Source organism: Oncorhynchus kisutch, unplaced genomic scaffold, assembly GCF_002021735.2.
Source record: "Oncorhynchus kisutch isolate 150728-3 unplaced genomic scaffold, Okis_V2 Okis02a-Okis13b_hom, whole genome shotgun sequence".
Lineage (NCBI taxonomy): Eukaryota > Metazoa > Chordata > Actinopteri > Salmoniformes > Salmonidae > Oncorhynchus > Oncorhynchus kisutch.
Window position 1 is genome coordinate 9,350,688 of NW_022261979.1, and position 20,000 is coordinate 9,370,687.

Consider the following 20,000-nt stretch of genomic DNA (forward strand, 5'->3'; position numbering starts at 1 on the left):
CACAGTGCTACAGTATAAAGGCATCACAGTACTACAGTATAGAGGCATCACAGTACTACAGTATAAAGGCATCACAGTACTACAGTATAGTAGAGGCATCACAGTACTACAGTACTACAGTATAAAGGCATCACAGTACTACAGTATAGTAGAGGCATCACAGTACTACAGTATAGAGGCATCACAGTACTACAGTATAGAGGCATCACAGTACTACAGTATAAAGGCATCACAGTACTACAGTACTACAGTATAGAGGCATCACAGTACTACAGTATAGTAGAGGCATCACAGTACTACAGTACTACAGTATAGAGGCATCACAGTACTACAGTATAAAGGCATCACAGTACTACAGTATAGTAGAGGCATCACAGTACTACAGTATAGAGGCATCACAGTACTACAGTATAGAGGCACCACAGTACTACAGTATAAAGGCATCACAGTACTACAGTATAGAGGCATCACAGTACTACAGTATAGAGGCACCACAGTACTACAGTATAAAGGCATCACAGTACTACAGTATAGAGGCATCACAGTACTACAGTATAGAGGCACCACAGTACTACAGTATAAAGGCATCACAGTACTACAGTATAGAGGCATCACAGTACTACAGTATAAAGGCATCACAGTACTACAGTACTACAGTATAGTAGAGGCATCACAGTACTACAGTACTACAGTATAGAGGCATCACAGTACTACAGTACTACAGTATAAAGGCATCACAGTACTACAGTATAGTAGAGGCATCACAGTACTACAGTACTACAGTATAAAGGCATCACAGTACTACAGTATAGTAGAGGCATCACAGTACTACAGTATAGAGGGCATCACAGTACTACAGTACTACAGTATAGTAGAGGCATCACAGTACTACAGTACTACAGTATAGAGGCATCACAGTACTACAGTACTACAGTATAGAGGCATCACAGTACTACAGTACTACAGTATAGTAGAGGCATCACAGTACTACAGTACTACAGTATAGAGGCATCACAGTACTACAGTATAAAGGCATCACAGTACTACAGTATAGTAGAGGCATCACAGTACTACAGTATAGAGGCATCACAGTACTACAGTATAGAGGCACCACAGTACTACAGTATAAAGGCATCACAGTACTACAGTATAGAGGCATCACAGTACTACAGTATAGAGGCACCACAGTACTACAGTATAAAGGCATCACAGTACTACAGTATAGAGGCATCACAGTACTACAGTATAGTAGAGGCATCACAGTACTACAGTACTACAGTATAAGGCATCACAGTACTACAGTATAGTAGAGGCATCACAGTACTACAGTATAGAGGCATCACAGTACTACAGTACTACAGTATAGTAGAGGCATCACAGTACTACAGTACTACAGTATAGAGGCATCACAGTACTACAGTACTACAGTATAGAGGCATCACAGTACTACAGTATAGAGGCATCACAGTACTACAGTACTACAGTATAGTAGAGGCATCACAGTACTACAGTATAGAGGCATCACAGTACTACAGTACCACAGTATAGTAGAGGCATCACAGTACTACAGTACTACAGTATAGAGGCATCACAGTACTAAAGTACTACAGTATAGAGATATCACAGCATCACAGTACTACAGTATAGTAGAGGCATCACAGTACTACAGTATAGAGGCATCACAGTACTACAGTATAGTAGAGGCATCACAGTACTACAGTACTACAGTATAGAGGCATCACAGTACTACAGTATAGTAGAGGCATCACAGTACTACAGTACTACAGTACTACAGTATAGAGGCATCACAGTACTACAGTATAGTAGAGGCATCACAGTACTACAGTACTACAGTACTACAGTATAGAGGCATCACAGTACTACAGTATAGAGATATCACAGCATCACAGTACTACAGTATAGTAGAGGCATCACAGTACTACAGTATAGAGGCATCACAGTACTACAGTATAGAGGCATCACAGTACTACAGTATAGTAGAGGCATCACAGTACTACAGTATAGAGGCATCACAGTACTACAGTATAGAGGCATCACAGTACTACAGTATAGTAGAGGCATCACAATACTACAGTACTACAGTATAAAGGCATCACAGTACTACAGTACTACAGTATAGAGGCATCACAGTACTACAGTATAAAGGCATCACAGTACTACAGTATAGTAGAGGCATCACAGTACTACAGTACTACAGTATAAAGGCATCACAGTACTACAGTACTACAGTATAGAGGCATCACAGTACTACAGTATAAAGGCATCACAGTACTACAGTATAGTAGAGGCATCACAGTACTACAGTATAGAGGCATCACAGTACTACAGTATAGAGGCATCACAGTACTACAGTATAAAGGCATCACAGTACTACAGTATAGAGGCATCACAGTACTACAGTATAGAAGGCATCACAGTACTACAGTATAGTAGAGGCATCACAGTACTACAGTACTACAGTATAGAGGCATCACAGTACTACAGTACTACAGTATAGAGGCATCACAGTACTACAGTACTACAGTATAGAGGCATCACAGTACTACAGTACAGAGGCATCACAGTACTACAGTATAGTAGAGGCATCACAGTACTACAGTACTACAGTATAGTAGAGGCATCACAGTACTACAGTACTACAGTATAGAGGCATCACAGTACTACAGTATAAAGGCATCACAGTACTACAGTATAGTAGAGGCATCACAGTACTACAGTATAGAGGCATCACAGTACTACTGTATAGAGGCATCACAGTACTACAGTACTACAGTATAGTAGAGGCATCACAGTACTACAGTACTACAGTATAGAGGCATCACAGTACTACAGTACTACAGTATAGTAGAGGCATCACATTACTACAGTACTACAGTATAGAGGCATCACAGTACTACAGTACTACAGTATAGAGGCATCACAGTACTACAGTATAGAGGCATCACAGTACTACAGTACTACAGTATAGTAGAGGCATCACAGTACTACAGTATAGAGGCATCACAGTACTACAGTATAGTAGAGGCATCACAGTACTACAGTATAAAGGCATCACAGTACTACAGCATAGAGGCATCACAGTACTACAGTATAGAGATATCACAGCATCACAGTACTACAGTATAGTAGAGGCATCACAGTACTACAGTATAGAGGCATCACAGTACTACAGTATAGTAGAGGCATCACAGTACTACAGTACTACAGTACTACAGTATAGAGGCATCACAGTACTACATTATAGTAGAGGCATCACAGTACTACAGTACTACAGTATAAAGGCATCACAGTACTACAGTATAGAGGCATCACAGTACTACAGTATAAAGGCATCACAGTACTACAGTATAGTAGAGGCATCACAGTACTACAGTATAGAGGCATCACAGTACTACAGTATAGAGGCATCACAGTACTACAGTATAAAGGCATCACAGTACTACAGTATAGAGGCATCACAGTACTACAGTATAGAGGCATCACAGTACTACAGTATAGTAGAGGCATCACAGTACTACAGTACTACAGTATAGAGGCATCACAGTACTACAGTACTACAGTATAGAGGCATCACAGTACTACAGTACAGAGGCATCACAGTACTACAGTATAGTAGAGGCATCACAGTACTACAGTATAGTAGAGGCATCACAGTACTACAGTATAGAGGCATCACAGTACTACAGTATAGTAGAGGCATCACAGTACTACAGTACTACAGTACTACAGTATAGAGGCATCACAGTACTACAGTATAGTAGAGGCATCACAGAACTACAGTACTACAGTACTACAGTATAGAGGCATCACAGTACTACAGTATAGTAGAGGCATCACAGTACTACAGTACTACAGTACTACAGTATAGAGGCATCACAGTACTACAGTATAGAGATATCACAGCATCACAGTACTACAGTATAGTAGAGGCATCACAGTACTACAGTATAGAGGCATCACAGTACTACAGTATAGAGGCATCACAGTACTACAGTATAGTAGAGGCATCACAGTACTACAGTACTACAGTATAGAGGCATCACAGTACTACAGTACTACAGTATAGAGGCATCACAGTACTACAGTATAGTAGAGGCATCACAGTACTACAGTATAGAGGCATCACAGTACTACAGTATAGAGGCATCACAGTACTACAGTACTACAGTACTACAGTATAGTAGAGGCATCACAGTACTACAGTACTACAGTACTACAGTATAGTAGAGGCATCACAGTACTACAGTATAGAGGCATCACAGTACTACAGTATAGAGGCATCACAGTACTACAGTATAGAGGCATCACAGTACTACAGTATAGAGATATCACAGCATCACAGTACTACAGTATAGAGGCATCACAGCATCACAGTACTACAGGATAGTAGAGGCATCACAGTACTACAGGATAGTAGAGGCATCACAGTACTACAGTATAGAGATATCACAGCATCACAGTACTACAGTATAGAGGCATCACAGTATCACAGTACTACAGGATAGTAGAGGCATCACAGTGCTACAGGATAGTAGAGGCATCACAGTTCTACAGTACTTCCTTCCTACACCTTAATAAAGCAAGGCCATCTCAGCACCCTGTGACCTGCCTGGCAGAATCCGTTTCTCACACCTCTACTGGTGTCTGTTGATGAGAGTAGCGACAGCCTGCCCCCCGAGCCCTTCCTAGCAGCGTCTGTTGAGACCCTTATAGAGTATCTGGCAGTGTGTGTGTGTGTGTGTGTGTGTGTGTGTGTGTGTGTGTGTGTGTGTGTGTGTGTGTGTGTGTGTGTGTGTGTGTGTGTGTGTGTGTGTGTGTGTGTGTGTGTGTGTGTGTGTAGCAGAATCAGTTAAGACCCTCAAGGAGTTAGCCTAGCGGTTAAGAGCGGTAACCGAAAGGTTGCTGGTTCGATATCCTGAGACGACTAGGTGAATACATCGGTCGATGTGCCCTTGAGCACGGCACTAATAACTCCTGTAAGTCGCTCTGGATAAGAGTGTCTGCCAAATGACTAATATGTGGGATTTTGTAACAGAGATCAGGCGAGGCGAGGTGGCGAGGCCGTGGAGAGTTCAGCGGACAGTGGATTGGCTCAGGGAGGTTTCATCTCCGAGGGTCAATCTGGCAGGTCATCGTAACAGCAGACAGCACACCACACTCAAGCGTCTTCTGAACCACACCTGGCCCCCTGACTGAGTCTACAGCATGCTCCAGGACTGGTGGCATGTGTCAGAATAATGATGAACAAAACATTAGGAACACCTTCCTAATATTGATTTGCACCCCCCTTTTGCCCTCAGAACAGCCTCAAACACTGGCATGGTTTAAATAGACTGTCAGTACATGGTTTCAATAGACTGTCAGTACATGGTTTAAATAGACTGTCAGTACATGGTTTAAATAGACTGTCAGTACATGGTTTAAATAGACTGTCAGTACATGGTTTAAATAGACTGTCAGTACATGGTTTAAATGGACTGTCAGTACATGGTTTAAATAGACTGTCAGTACATGGTTTAAATAGACTGTCAGTACATGGTTTAAATAGACTGTCAGTACATGGTTTAAATAGACTGTCAGTACATGGTTTAAATAGACTGTCAGTATGTGGTTTAAATAGATTGTCAGTACATGGTTTAAATAGACTGTCAGTATGTGGTTTAAATAGACTGTCAGTACATGGTTTAAATAGACTGTCAGTACATGGTTTAAATAGACTGTCAGTACATGGTTTAAATAGACTGTCAGTACATGGTTTAAATACACTGTCAGTACATGGTTTAAATAGACTGTCAGTACATGGTTTAAATGGACTGTCAGTACATGGTTTAAATAGACTGTCAGTACATGGTTTAAATAGACTGTCAGTACATGGTTTAAATAGACTGTCAGTATGTGGTTTAAATAGACTGTCAGTACATGGTTTAAATAGACTGTCAGTATGTGGTTTAAATAGACTGTCAGTACATGGTTTAAATAGACTGTCAGTACATGGTTTAAATAGACTGTCAGTACATGGTTTAAATAGACTGTCAGTACATGGTTTAATTAGACTGTCAGTACATGGTTTAAATAGACTGTCAGTATGTAACTGATAAACACTGGCATGGTTTAAATAGACTGTCAGTACATGGTTTAAATAGACTGTCAGTATGTGGTTTAAATAGACTGTCAGTATGTGGTTTAAATAGACTGTCAGTACATGGTTTAAATAGACTGTCAGTACATGGTTTAAATAGACTGTCAGTACGTGGTTTAAATAGACTGTCAGTACGTGGTTTAAATAGACTGTCAGTACATGGTTTAAATAGACTGTCAGTACATGGTTTAAATAGACTGTCAGTACATGGTTTAAATAGACTGTCAGTACATGGTTTAAATAGACTGTCAGTACGTGGTTTAAATAGACTGTCAGTACGTGGCTGATAAACACTGGCATGGTTTAAATAGACTGTCAGTACATGGTTTAAATAGACTGTCAGTATGTGGTTTAAATAGACTGTCAGTACATGGTTTAAATAGACTGTCAGTATGTGGCTGATAAACACTGGCATGGTTTAAATAGACTGTCAGTACGTGGCTGATAAACACTGGCATGGTTTAAATAGACTGTCAGTACATGGTTTAAATAGACTGTCAGTACATGGTTTAAATAGACTGTCAGTACATGGTTGTAAATAGACTGTCAGTATATGGTTTAAATAGACTGTCAGTACATGGTTTAAATAGACTGTCAGTACATGGTTTAAATAGACTGTCAGTATGTGGCTGATAAACACTGGCATGGTTTAAATAGACTGTCAGTATGTGGTTTAAATAGACTGTCAGTGCAAGGTTTAAATAGACTGTCAGTACATGGTTTAAATAGACTGTCAGTACATGGTTTAAATAGACTGTCAGTATGTGGCTGATAAACACTGGCATGGTTTAAATAGACTGTCAGTACGTGGTTTAAATAGACTGTCAGTACATGGTTTAAATAGACTGTCAGTATGTGGCTGATAAACACTGGCATGGTTTAAATAGACTGTCAGTACGTTGTTTAAATAGACTGTCAGTACGTGGTTTAAATAGACTGTCAGTACGTGGCTGATAAACACTGGCATGGTTTAAATAGACTGTCAGTACATGGTTTAAATAGACTGTCAGTATGTGGTTCAAATAGACTGTCAGTACATGGTTTAAATAGACTGTCAGTATGTGGCTGATAAACACTGGCATGGTTTAAATAGACTGTCAGTACGTGGCTGATAAACACTGGCATGGTTTAAATAGACTGGCAGTACATGGTTTAAATAGACTGTCAGTACATGGTTTAAATAGACTGTCAGTACATGGTTTAAATAGACTGTCAGTATGTGGTTTAAATAGACTGTCAGTACGTGGTTCAAATAGACTGTCAGTACATGGTTTAAATAGACTGTCAGCACATGGTTTAAATAGACTGTCAGTACATGGTTTAAATAGACTGTCAGTACATGGTTTAAATAGACTGTCAGTACATGGTTTAAATAGACTGTCAGTACATGGTTTAAATAGACTGTCAGTACATGGTTTAAATAGACTGTCAGTACATGGTTTAAATAGACTGTCAGTACATGGTTTAAATAGACTGTCAGTTTGTGGCTGATAAACACTGGCATGGTTTAAATAGACTGTCAGTACGTGGTTTAAATAGACTGTCAGTACATGGTTTAAATAGACTGTCAGTACATGGTTTAAATAGACTGTCAGTACATGGTTTAAATAGACTGTCAGTACGTGGCTGATAAACACGGGCATGGTTTAAATAGACTGTCAGTACGTGGCTGATAAACACTGGCATGGTTTAAATAGACTGTCAGTACGTGGCTGATAAACACTGGCATGGTTTAAATAGACTGTCAGTACGTGGCTGATAAACACGGGCATGGTTTAAATACACTGTCAGTACGTGGTTTAAATACACTGTCAGTACGTGGTTTAAATAGACTGTCAGTACGTGGTTTAAATAGACTGTCAGTACATGGTTGATAAACACGGGCATGGTTTTAAAACAGTGTACACGTTGATCAACTGCTCTATTATGCTGTAGAGAATGAAAGGAATTCCCCGTAGCTTCTGGCTTCTAGAACTATTGCCTGTTTTTCAGCCATATTCTGTTAGGTTGCTTTAGCAACAAAAACCCTGCAAAAAAAACTAAACAACTAAAGGACTAATCATCAAGTAGCTTTGAAGCCTGTGAAGCTGTCAACTTTCTAGCTCTGGTAGCACTTACTTTGGGTTCGTCCCAACTGGCACCCTATTCCCTACGTAGTGCACTACTTTTGACCTGGCCTGGTCTGCAGTAGTGCACCATATAGGGAATAGGGAGCTAGTTGGGACGTGAACCTCTGTGTTCTGTTTCTACCGCCTTTGGTCATACTGAGGCGATGATTGAAACATCTCTGCAGCTTGGTGCTGTTTGAAAAGTGTGTGTGTGTTTGAGTGTGTGTTTGTGTGTGTTTGAGTGTGTGTGTGTGTGTTTGAGTGTTTGAGTGTGTGTGTGTGTGTGTGAGAGAACAAAGAGTCGGAAGCAAAGCAGGAGCCCTACTCTGCCTTGTTGTCCTCAACCAGCTAGTCACCCGAGGTGTATTTAACACACACACACACACACACACACACACACACACACACACACACACACACACACACACACACACACACACACACACACACACACACACACACACACTCGTCTCTTTCTCCACCATGTAATTTGAGCCCTGCTGAAACACTGGGTTTGACCCCCCCGGTGAACCTGTGAGGACGACAGATTTGACCCCCCCGGTGAACCTGTGAGGACGACAGATTTGACCCCCCCGGTGAACCTGTGAGGACGACAGATTTGACCCCCCCGGTGAACCTGTGAGGACGACAGATTTGACCTCCCCGGTGAACCTGTGAGGACGACAGATTTGACCCCCCCGGTGAACCTGTGAGGACGACAGATTTGACCCCCCCCCGGTGAACCTGTGAGGACGACAGATTTGACCCCCCCGGTGAACCTGTGAGGACGACAGATTTGACCCCCCCGGTGAACCTGTGAGGACGACAGATTTGACCTCCCCGGTGAACCTGTGAGGACGACAGATTTGACCCCCCCGGTGAACCTGTGAGGACGACAGATTTGACCCCCCCCCGGTGAACCTGTGAGGACGACAGATTTGACCCCCCCGGTGAACCTGTGAGGACGACAGATTTGACCCCCCCGGTGAACCTGTGAGGACGACAGATTTGACCCCCCCGGTGAACCTGTGAGGACGACAGATTTGACCTCCCCGGTGAACCTGTGAGGACGACAGATTTGACCCCCCCGGTGAACCTGTGAGGACGACAGATTTGACCCCCCCCCCCCGGTGAACCTGTGAGGACGACAGATTTGACCCCCCCGGTGAACCTGTGAGGACGACAGATTTGACCCCCCGGTGAACCTGTGAGGACGACAGATTTGACCTCCCCGGTGAACCTGTGAGGACGACAGATTTGACCCCCCCGGTGAACCTGTGAGGACGACAGATTTGACCCCCCCCCGGTGAACCTGTGAGGACGACAGATTTGACCCCCCCGTGAACCTGTGAGGACGACAGATTTGACCCCCCCGGTGAACCTGTGAGGACGACAGATTTGACCCCCCCGGTGAACCTGTGAGGACGACAGATTTGACCCCCCCGGTGAACCTGTGAGGACGACAGATTTGACCCCCCCGGTGAACCTGTGAGGACGACAGATTCGACCCCCCCGGTGAACCTGTGAGGACGACAGATTCGACCCCCCGGTGAACCTGTGAGGACGACAGATTCGACCCCCCTGGTGAACCTGTGAGGACGACAGATTCGACCCCCCCGGTGAACCTGTGAGGACGACAGATTTGACCCCCCGGTGAACCTGGGGACGACACCCCCCGGTGAACCTGTGAGGACGACAGATTTGACCCCCCCGGTGAACCTGTGAGGACGACAGATTTGACCCCCCCCCGGTGAACCTGTGAGGACGACAGATTTGACCCCCCCGGTGAACCTGTGAGGACGACAGATTTGACCCCCCCGGTGAACCTGTGAGGACGACAGATTTGACCCCCCCGGTGAACCTGTGAGGACGACAGATTTGACCCCCCCGGTGAACCTGTGAGGACGACAGATTTGACCCCCCCGGTGAACCTGTGAGGACGACAGATTTGACCCCCCCGGTGAACCTGTGAGGACGACAGATTTGACCCCCCCGGTGAACCTGTGAGGACGACAGATTTGACCCCCCCGGTGAACCTGTGAGGACGACAGATTTGACAAACAGAAGCTTTTCATTTAAACCATTTTCATGTATTGTGTTTTTTCACCACTGACGGACTGTAGCCCAGTGTGTCAGTGATGCGTGGGTTGAATCATAACCCGCGGTGCCCGCGGGTTATATCCACGGGCGGGCGGGTTTAGGGTCGTGGAATATTGTGTGGAGGAAGGGCAGGTGGGTGGATGGCGGTTTAGGGTCGTGAATATTGTGTGGAGGAAGGACAGGTGGGTGGAGGGCGGGTTTAGGGTCGTTAATATTGTGTGGAGGAAGGGCAGGTGGGTGGAGGGCGGGTTTAGGGTCGTTAATATTGTGTGGAGGAAGAACAGGTGGGTGGAGGGCGGGTTTAGGGTCGTTAATATTGGGTGGAGGAAGGGCAGGTGGGTGGAGGGCGGGTTTAGGGTCGTTAATATTGTGTGGAGGAAGAACAGGTGGGTGGAGGGCGGGTTTAGGGTCATTAATATTGTGTGGAGGAAGGGCAGGTGGGTGGAGGGCGGATTTAGGGTCGTTAATATTGTGTGGAGGAAGAACAGGTGGGTGGAGGGCGGGTTTAGGGTCGTTAATATTGGGTGGAGGAAGGGCAGGTGGGTGGAGGGCGGGTTTAGGGTCGTTAATATTGGGTGGAGGAAGGGCAGGTGTGTGGAGGAAGGGCAGGTGGGTGGAGGGGAGCTACACTCAAAAACCGTCACACAGCCTGACTCAGAGGAGAAGCTATGTTCAGAAACCGTCACATATACAGCGCAACAGAAATGTTGTAGTTGAACGTAAAGAGAAGGAACGACCAGCGCTGTATTTCAATTGTATTTATTTCACCTTTATTTAACAAGTCCGTTTAGAACAAATTCTTATTTTACAATGACGGCCAAACCCTAACCAGGACGACGCTGGGCCAATTGTGCACCGCCCTGTGGGACTCCCAATCACAGCCGGTTGTGATACAGCCTGGAATCAAACCGGGGTCTGTAGTGACGCCTCTTGCACGAAATTGCAGTGCCTTAGACTGCTGCGCCAATCGGGATCCACTAAATGTGTGTGGTGTGTGTGGTGTGTGTGCGTGCTGTATGTGTGTGTGGTGTGTGTGCGTGCTGTATGTGTGTGTGGTGTGTGTAATTTTTTAATTTTTTTTATTTTACCTTTATTTAACCAGGTAGGCTAGTTGAGAACACCTTTATTTAACCAGGTAGGCTAGTTGAGAACACCTTTATTTAACCAGGTAGGCTAGTTGAGAACACCTTTATTTAACCAGGTAGGCTAGTTGAGAACACCTTTATTTAACCAGGTAGGCTAGTTGAGAACACCTTTATTTAACCAGGTAGGCAAGTTGAGAACACCTTTATTTAACCAGGTAGGCAAGTTGAGAACACCTTTATTTAACCAGGTAGGCAAGTTGAGAACAAGTTCTCATTTACAACTGCGACCTGGCCAAGATAAAGCAAAGCAGTTCGACAGATACAACGACACAGAGTTACACATGGAGTAAAACAAACATACAGTCAATAATGCAGTATAAACAAGTCTATATACGATGTGAGCAAATGAGGTGAGAAGGGAGGTAAAGGCAAAAAAAGGCCATGATGGCAAAGTAAATACAATATAGCAAGTAAAACACTGGAATGGTAGTTTTGCAATGGAAGAATGTGCAAAGTAGAAATAAAAATAATGGGGTGCAAAGGAGCAAAATAAATAAATAAATAAATAAAAATTAAATACAGTTGGGAAAGAGGTAGTTGTTTGGGCTAAATTATAGATGGGCTATGTACAGGTGCAGTAATCTGTGAGCTGCTCTGACAGTTGGTGCTTAAAGCTAGTGAGGGAGATAAGTGTTTCCAGTTTCAGAGATTTTTGTAGTTCGTTCCAGTCATTGGCAGCAGAGAACTGGAAGGAGAGGCGGCCAAAGAAAGAATTGGTTTTGGGGGTGACTAGAGAGATATACCTGCTGGAGCGTGTGCTACAGGTGGGAGATGCTATGGTGATCAGCGAGCTGAGATAAGGGGGGACTTTACCTAGCAGGGTCTTGTAGATGACATGGAGCCAGTGGGTTTGGCGACGAGTATGAAGCGAGGGCCAGCCAACGAGAGCGTACAGGTCGCAATGGTGGGTAGTATATTCGACATCACGCCACACGTACCTCTAGGGGTACCATCCCCCCCTGCTCAACTGACACAGTGGCGCACAGAACGCAAAAATATTCTTAGAAATATTTAACCTCCACACATTAACAAGTCCAATAGCTCAAATGAAAGATAAACACCTTGTTCATCTAGCCAGCAAGTCAGATTTCTAAAATGTTTTACGGCGAAAACATAGCACATATTTATGTCAAACCACCACCAAAAGATAGGCTAATTTACATAGCCATATTTGTGGAACAATAGATGCAATCACAAAAGCAGGATTAAAAGAAAAATAATTCACTAACCTTTTGAAAATCTTCATCAGATGACAGGAATAGGACATGTTATACAGTACATTTATGTTTTTTTCAATAATATGCTATTTATATCCATAAATCACGGTTCACATTGAACGTCATGTTCAAAAAATGCTACTACAATGTCCGGAGAAATTATTTTAACTCTGCCAGATAACAGAAATACACATCATAAACGTTGACTAAATATACATGTTCTACATATATATAGAAAGATACACTTCTTCTTAATAAAACAGCTACATTTTACATTTATTTTTAACGTTACAGAATTCGTTCACTTGTCAATAATATGAGACGGCGCTCATAGATTAGCAATATGGCTCCGCTATTTCGGAGTCCACAGAAACACATAATAACCACATAAATATTCCCTTACCTTTGCCGTTGTTTGATCAGAAGTCGTGGAAGAAGTCATACTTACCAAAACCAGCGTTTGCCTTTCAAATGTGTGTCTTTGGGTTATCAAACGCGACTAATTTCGGCTGAAATGCACCCAAAATTCTATGGGTTGCGCATCAAAACTTCAAAATTACATATTATATGTCGACTAAACTGGTCAAACTAAGTTCAGAATCGAGCTAAAACATGTTATAAACATACATAAAAATCCTTAGCCCGAAAGGACAAGCCTATATCGTTTGGTGGATCTTGGAACCGAGAGAGAAAAACAAGGAGGCGCGCACGTATTATTGCGTGACCCGAGGGTTTCTTCCCGCCAAAGGGTGAGGGAGCGTGCGATCTTCACAATGAAGCGCCCCATTGAAAGAGGACATCGCGCTGAAGAGATAGGAACTGTTCCCAGATCTGTAGCTGGTTGGGAAGGGTGGGGGCAATGACGTCAAAGTTGGGCCAACTTTTCTGCTGACAGAAAGAGTTTGGAAGAATGGCTGCCCCGTGAGTTCTGCTTAGAGACATAATTTGAACGGTTTTAGAAGCTTTAGAGTGTTTTCTATTCAATAATATTTATTATATGCATATATTAGCAATTTTTGACAGATTTTTTGTCAGTTTACTATGGGCACGCATTCCTCCAATGGGGGCAGTATTCTGCCATAGCCTTAACAGGATATGGGGCTTTGGTGATAAAACGGATTGCACTGTGATAGACTGCATCCAATTTGTTGAGTAGGGTATTGGAGGCTATTTTGTAAATGACATCGCCAAAGTCGAGGATTGGTAGGATGGTCAGTTTTACAAGGGTATGTTTGGCAGCATGATTGAAGGATGCTTTGTTGCGAAATAGGAAGCCAATTCTAGATTTAACTTTGGATTGGAGATGTTTGATATGGGTCTGGAAGGAGAGTTTACAGTCTAACCAGACACCTAAGTATTTGTAGTTGTCCACTTATTCTAAGTCAGAGTCGTCCAGAGTAGTGATGTTGGACAGGCGGGTAGGTGCAGGTAGCGATCGGTTGAAGAGCATGCATTTAGTTTTACTTGTATTTAAGAGCAATTGGAGGCCACGGAAGGAGAGTTGTATGGCATTGAAGCTTGCCTGGAGGGTTGTTAACACAGTGTCCAAAGAAGGGCCGGAAGTATACAGAATGGTGTCGTCTGAGTAGAGGTGGATCAGGGACTCACCAGCAGCAAGAGCGACCTCATTGATGTATACAGAGAAGAGAGTCGGTCCAAGAATTGAACCCTGTGGCACCCCCATAGAGACTGCCAGAGGTCCGGACAGCAGACCCTCCGATTTGACACACTGAACTCTATCAGAGAAGTAGTTGGTGAACCAGGCGAGGCAATCATTTGAGAAACCAAGGCTGTCGAGTCTGCTGATGAGGATGTGGTGATTGACAGAGTCGAAAGCCTTGGCCAGATCAATGAATACGGCTGCACAGTAATGTTTGTTATCGATGGCGGTTAAGATATCGTTTAGGACCTTGAGCGTGGCTGAGGTGCACCCATGACCAGCTCTGAAACCAGATTGCATAGCAGAGAAGGTATGGTGAGATTCAAAATGGTCGGTAATCTGTTTGTTGACTTGGCTTTCAAAGACCTTAGAAAGGCACGGTAGGATAGATATAGGTCTGTTGCAGTTTGGGTCAAGAGTGTCCCCCCCTTTGAAGAGGGGGATGACCGCAGCTACTTTCCAATCTTTGGGAATCTCAGACGACACGAAAGAGAGGTTGAACAGGCTAGTAATTGGGGTGGCAACAATTTCGGCAGATAATTTTAGAAAGAAAGGGTCCAGATTGTCTAGCCCGGCTGATTTGTAGGGGTCCAGATTTTGCAGCTCTTTCAGAACATCAGCTGAATGGATTTGGGAGAAGGAGAAATGGGGAAGGCTTGGGCGAGTTGCTGTTGGGGGTGCAGTGCTGTTGTCCGGGGTAGGAGTAGCCAGGTGGAAAGCATGGCCAGCCGTAGAAAAATGCTTATTGAAATTCTAAATTATGGTGGATTTATCAGTGGTGACAGTGTTTCCTATCTTCAGTGCAGTGGGCAGCTGGGAGGATGTAATGCATGTGTAGTGTGTGTGTAGTGTGTGTGTGTGTGGTGTGTGTGTGGTGTGGATGTGTGCAATGCATGTGTAGTGTGTGTGTGTAGTGTGTGTGTGAGTGTGGTGTGTGAGTGTAGTGTAGTGTATGTGTGTGTAGTGTGTGTGTGAGTGTGGTGTGTGAGTGTAGTGTAGTGTATGTGTGTGTAGTGTGTGTGTGAGTGTGGTGTGTGAGTGTAGTGTAGTGTATGTGTGTGTAGTGTGTGTGTGAGTGTGGTGTGTGAGTGTAGTGTAGTGTATGTGTGTGTAGTGGGTGTGTGAGTGTGTGTGTGTGTGTGTAGTGTAGTGTAGTATATGTGTGTGTAGGGTGTGTGAGTGTAGTGTAGTGTAGTGTGTGTGTGTGTGTTTGTGTAGTGTGTGTGTGTGTGTGTGTGTGTGTGTGTGTGTGTGTGTGTGTGTGTGTGTGAGGTCTCTGGAAGGTCATTACTGTGTCATGGCCAGAGCTCGCTGCCCAACACGCTACACACTGCCAAGCTCTCAAGATGAAGCCTTGGCAAAGCCCTCTGCCCTCTCCCCCTCTCTTCCTCCTCTGCCTCCCTCCCAGTCCCTTCATCTCTCTATCACTCTCTCTCTCCATCCCCCTCTCCCCCTCTCTTCCTCCTCTGCCTCCCTCTCTCTCCCTTCATCTCTCTATCGCTCTCTCTCTCCATCCCCCTCTCCCCCTCTCTTCCTCCTCTGCCTCCCTCCCAGTCCCTTCATCTCTCTATCACTCTCTCTCTCTCTCCCTCTCCCCCTCTTCCTCCTCTCCCTCCCTCTCTCTCCCTTCATCTCTCTATCACTCTCTCTCTCTCCATCCCCCTCTCCCCCTCTCTTCCTCCTCTGCCTCCCTCTCTCTCCCTTCATCTCTCTATCACTCTCTCTCTCCATCCCCCTCTCCCCCTCTCTTCCTCCTCTGCCTTCCTCCCAGTCCCTTCATCTCTCTATCGCTCTCTCTCTCCATCCCCCTCTCCCCCTCTTCCTCCTCTCCCTCTGCCTCCCTCCCACTCCCTTCTCTCTCCCTCCATCTCTCTATTGCTCTCTCTCTCCATCCCCCTCTCCCCCTCTCTTCCTCCTCTGCCTCCCTCCCACTCCCTTCTCTCTCCCTCCGTCTCTCTATTGCTCTCTCTCTCCACCCCCCCCCCCCCTTCTCTCCCCCCTCCCCCACATGTTAGCCTGCCCCAGTGCAGACACAAGAGGGACTGGGTGGTTGGGATGAGACATACATTAAACCCTGTAATTCTCATCCCTCTTCTCATCCCCAGAGACTAACCCTAGGTCAGCAGAAGGTCAAGCCCTGCCCGAAGTTAGAGGTCAGGGGTTAAAGGTCATGTCCTGTTGACCCTGCGTGTGAGATAAGCAGGCGAAGCTGGGAGCAGTGAGCCCCTGGTGGACGGACCTGGCTGTGGACCACGGTTGTTATTGGCAGCTTGTCAGGCTGAGCAGAGCTGGACAGCAGGAGGTAGCTATGGTGTGCTGTGTTATCCAAGCTGTGTGTGTGTGTGTGTGTGTGTGTGTGTGTGTGTGTGTGTGTGTGTGTGTGTGTGTGTGTGTGTGTGTGTGTGTGTGTGTGTGTGTGTGTGTGTGTGTGTGTGTGTGTGTGTGTGTGTGTGAGCGATACGTCCAGGCGGACTGGTTCATGACTTGTTCCTGTGAACCTCACTCACATCTCATGCAACACTGAATGTGAAGAGCTTCGTAGTCTGGGGAATTTATCCAATTGATGTTGATGTTTATCATTATCCAGGATATTAGAACCAAGTGGACAGAATGGGGTATTTTTGTTGGTTATTTTCATTCAATGATCCTCAGATTTTATGGGACACCATTTTATAAATAAAAAAATGCATCTGCATCTAGATTGAGTAAATTACATTTAATTTAAAGAGTTGTTCACAACATTTTATTTGACCTTTATTTAACTAGGCAAGTCAGTTAAGAACAAATTCTTATTTTCAATGATGGCCTAGGAACAGTGGGTTAACTGCCTGTTCAGGGGCAGAACGACGACCTTGTTAGCTCGGGGGTTTGAAACCTGCAACCTTCCGGTTACTAGTCCAACACTCTAACCACTAGGCTACACTGCCGCCCCGACATTAGAGAGAGACTACTCTCTTCAAAGTCAAGGAGGAACTAAATGTATTGATAAGACAGAAATACATGTATTGATAAGACAGAAATACATATATTGATAAGACAGAAATACATATATTGATAAGACAGAGCAGAATGTATTGTTAAGACAGAGCAGAATGTATTGATAAGACAGAGCAGAATGTATTGATAAGACAGAGCAGAATGTATTGATAGGACAGAGCAGAATGTATTGATAAGACAGAGCAGAATGTTTTGATAGGACATAGCAGAATGTATTGATAAGACAGAGCAGAATGTATTGATAAGACAGAGCAGAATGTATTGTTAAGACAGAGCAGAATGTATTGATAAGACAGAACAGAATGTATTGTTAAGACAGAGTAGAATGTATTGTTAAGACAGAGCAGAATGTATTGATAAGACGGATCAGAATGTATTGATAAGACAGAGCAGAATGTATTGATAAGACAGAGCAGAATGTATTGATAAGACAGAGCAGAATGTATTGATAAGACAGAGCTGAATGTGTTGATAAGACAGAGCAGAATGTATTGATAAGACAGAGCAGAATGTATTGATAAGACAGAGCAGGATGTATTAATAAGACAGAGCAGAATGTATTGATAAGACAGAGCAGAATGTATTGATAAGACAGAGCTGAATGTATTGATAAGACAGAGCAGAATGTATTGATAAGAGATCAGAATGTATTGATAAGACAGAGCAGAATGTATTGACAAGACAGAGCAGAATGTATTGATAAGACAGAGCAGAATGTATTGATAAGAGATCAGAATGTATTGATAAGACAGAGCAGAATGTATTGTTAAGACAGAGCAGAATGTATTGATAAGACAGAGCAGAATGTATTGATAAGACAGAGCAGAATGTATTGATAAGACAGAGCAGAATGTATTGATAAGACAGAGCAGGATGTATTGATAAGACAGAGCAGAATGTATTGATAAGACAGAGCAGAATGTATTGATAAGACAGAGCAGAATGTATTGATAAGACAGAGCAGAATGTATTGATAAGACAGAGCAGAATGTATCGATAAGACAGAGCAGAATGTATTGATAAGACAGAGCAGAATGTTCCATCCATGGAGTTCGAGTCCACCAATACTTCCATGGTAATCGCCCCAGTCGGCTACTGACTTGACAAACTTAGCAGTACGGATCAATTAGATGATATTGCAACTATTGAATCTGAAATAGGTTCATTACTATCAAAATCTAAATTAATCAAACATAGAATTGTACACCTGTGATTGTAAATCCACACCAAGCCAGATTGAGTCCAGGTTCATTTCTATCAGAACCCAAATTAATCAACCAACGATTCTCCCGTTTCTATAAAGACACCTGTACACCTGTGATTGTAAATCCACACCAAGCCAGATTGAGTCCAGGTTCATTTCTATCAGAACCCAAATTAATCAACCAACGATTCTCCCGTTTCTATAAAGACACCTGTACACCTGTGATTGTAAATCCACACCAAGCCAGATTGAGTCCAGGTTCATTTCTATCAGAACCCAAATTAATCAACCAACGATTCTCCCGTTTCTATAAAGACACCTGTACACCTGTGATTGTAAATCCACACCAAGCCAGATTGAGTCCAGGTTCATTTCTATCAGAACCCAAATTAATCAACCAACGATTCTCCCGTTTCTATAAAGACACCTGTACACCTGTGATTGTAAATCCACACCAAGCCAGATTGAGTCCAGGTTCATTTCTATCAGAACCCAAATTAATCAACCAACGATTCTCCCGTTTCTATAAAGACACCTGTACACCTGTGATTGTAAATCCACACCAAGCCAGATTGAGTCCAGGTTCATTTCTATCAGAACCCAAATTAATCAACCAACGATTCTCCCGTTTCTATAAAGACACCTGTACACCTGTGATTGTAAATCCACACCAAGCCAGATTGAGTCCAGGTTCATTTCTATCAGAACCCAAATTAATCAACCAACGATTCTCCCGTTTCTATAAAGACACCTGTACACCTGTGATTGTAAATCCACACCAAGCCAGATTTAATCTTTTTTTTTTTAAGATACAAGAACTCCTATTCTCTCACCTGAGGAAGTTGGCTTGCTTGGAGCCCACATCTCTCTCCATGAACTCAAAAGGCCATTGGATAACATAAATAAATACAACTCACCTGGTTGGGACAGTATTCCTCCTGAGGTCTATTTAACATGTTGGAACCAATTAGGTCCACTGTTAGTGTAAAGGATGAACACAGCCGTTCACAAAGGTTCATTTAGAAGAGATGCAAATACACTTATTTCTCTTTTATAATAAAATGTAAGGATGCCACCCAGTGCCCCTCATTATCACCCTCGATCTTTGATCAACACATGAAAATGATTTCCTGTTGTCCCGTCTCAAAACGTACCCAAAATTGGTAAATCTCGACCAAATCAGGTTTGTTTAAGAAACAATTATCTTCAGGAAACCTCCGTTGTCTATTACATATCTGACATGGGCGGCGCACAAATTGGCCCGGCGTCTCCCGGGTTTGGCCGGTGTAGGCCTTCATTGTTTAAAAGAATTTGTTCTTTAACTGACTTGCCTAGTTAAATAAAAGGTTTAAAATGTTTTTAAAAAAGATTTCAAAGAAAAAATGATCACAAACCGAAGCTCCTTGGGT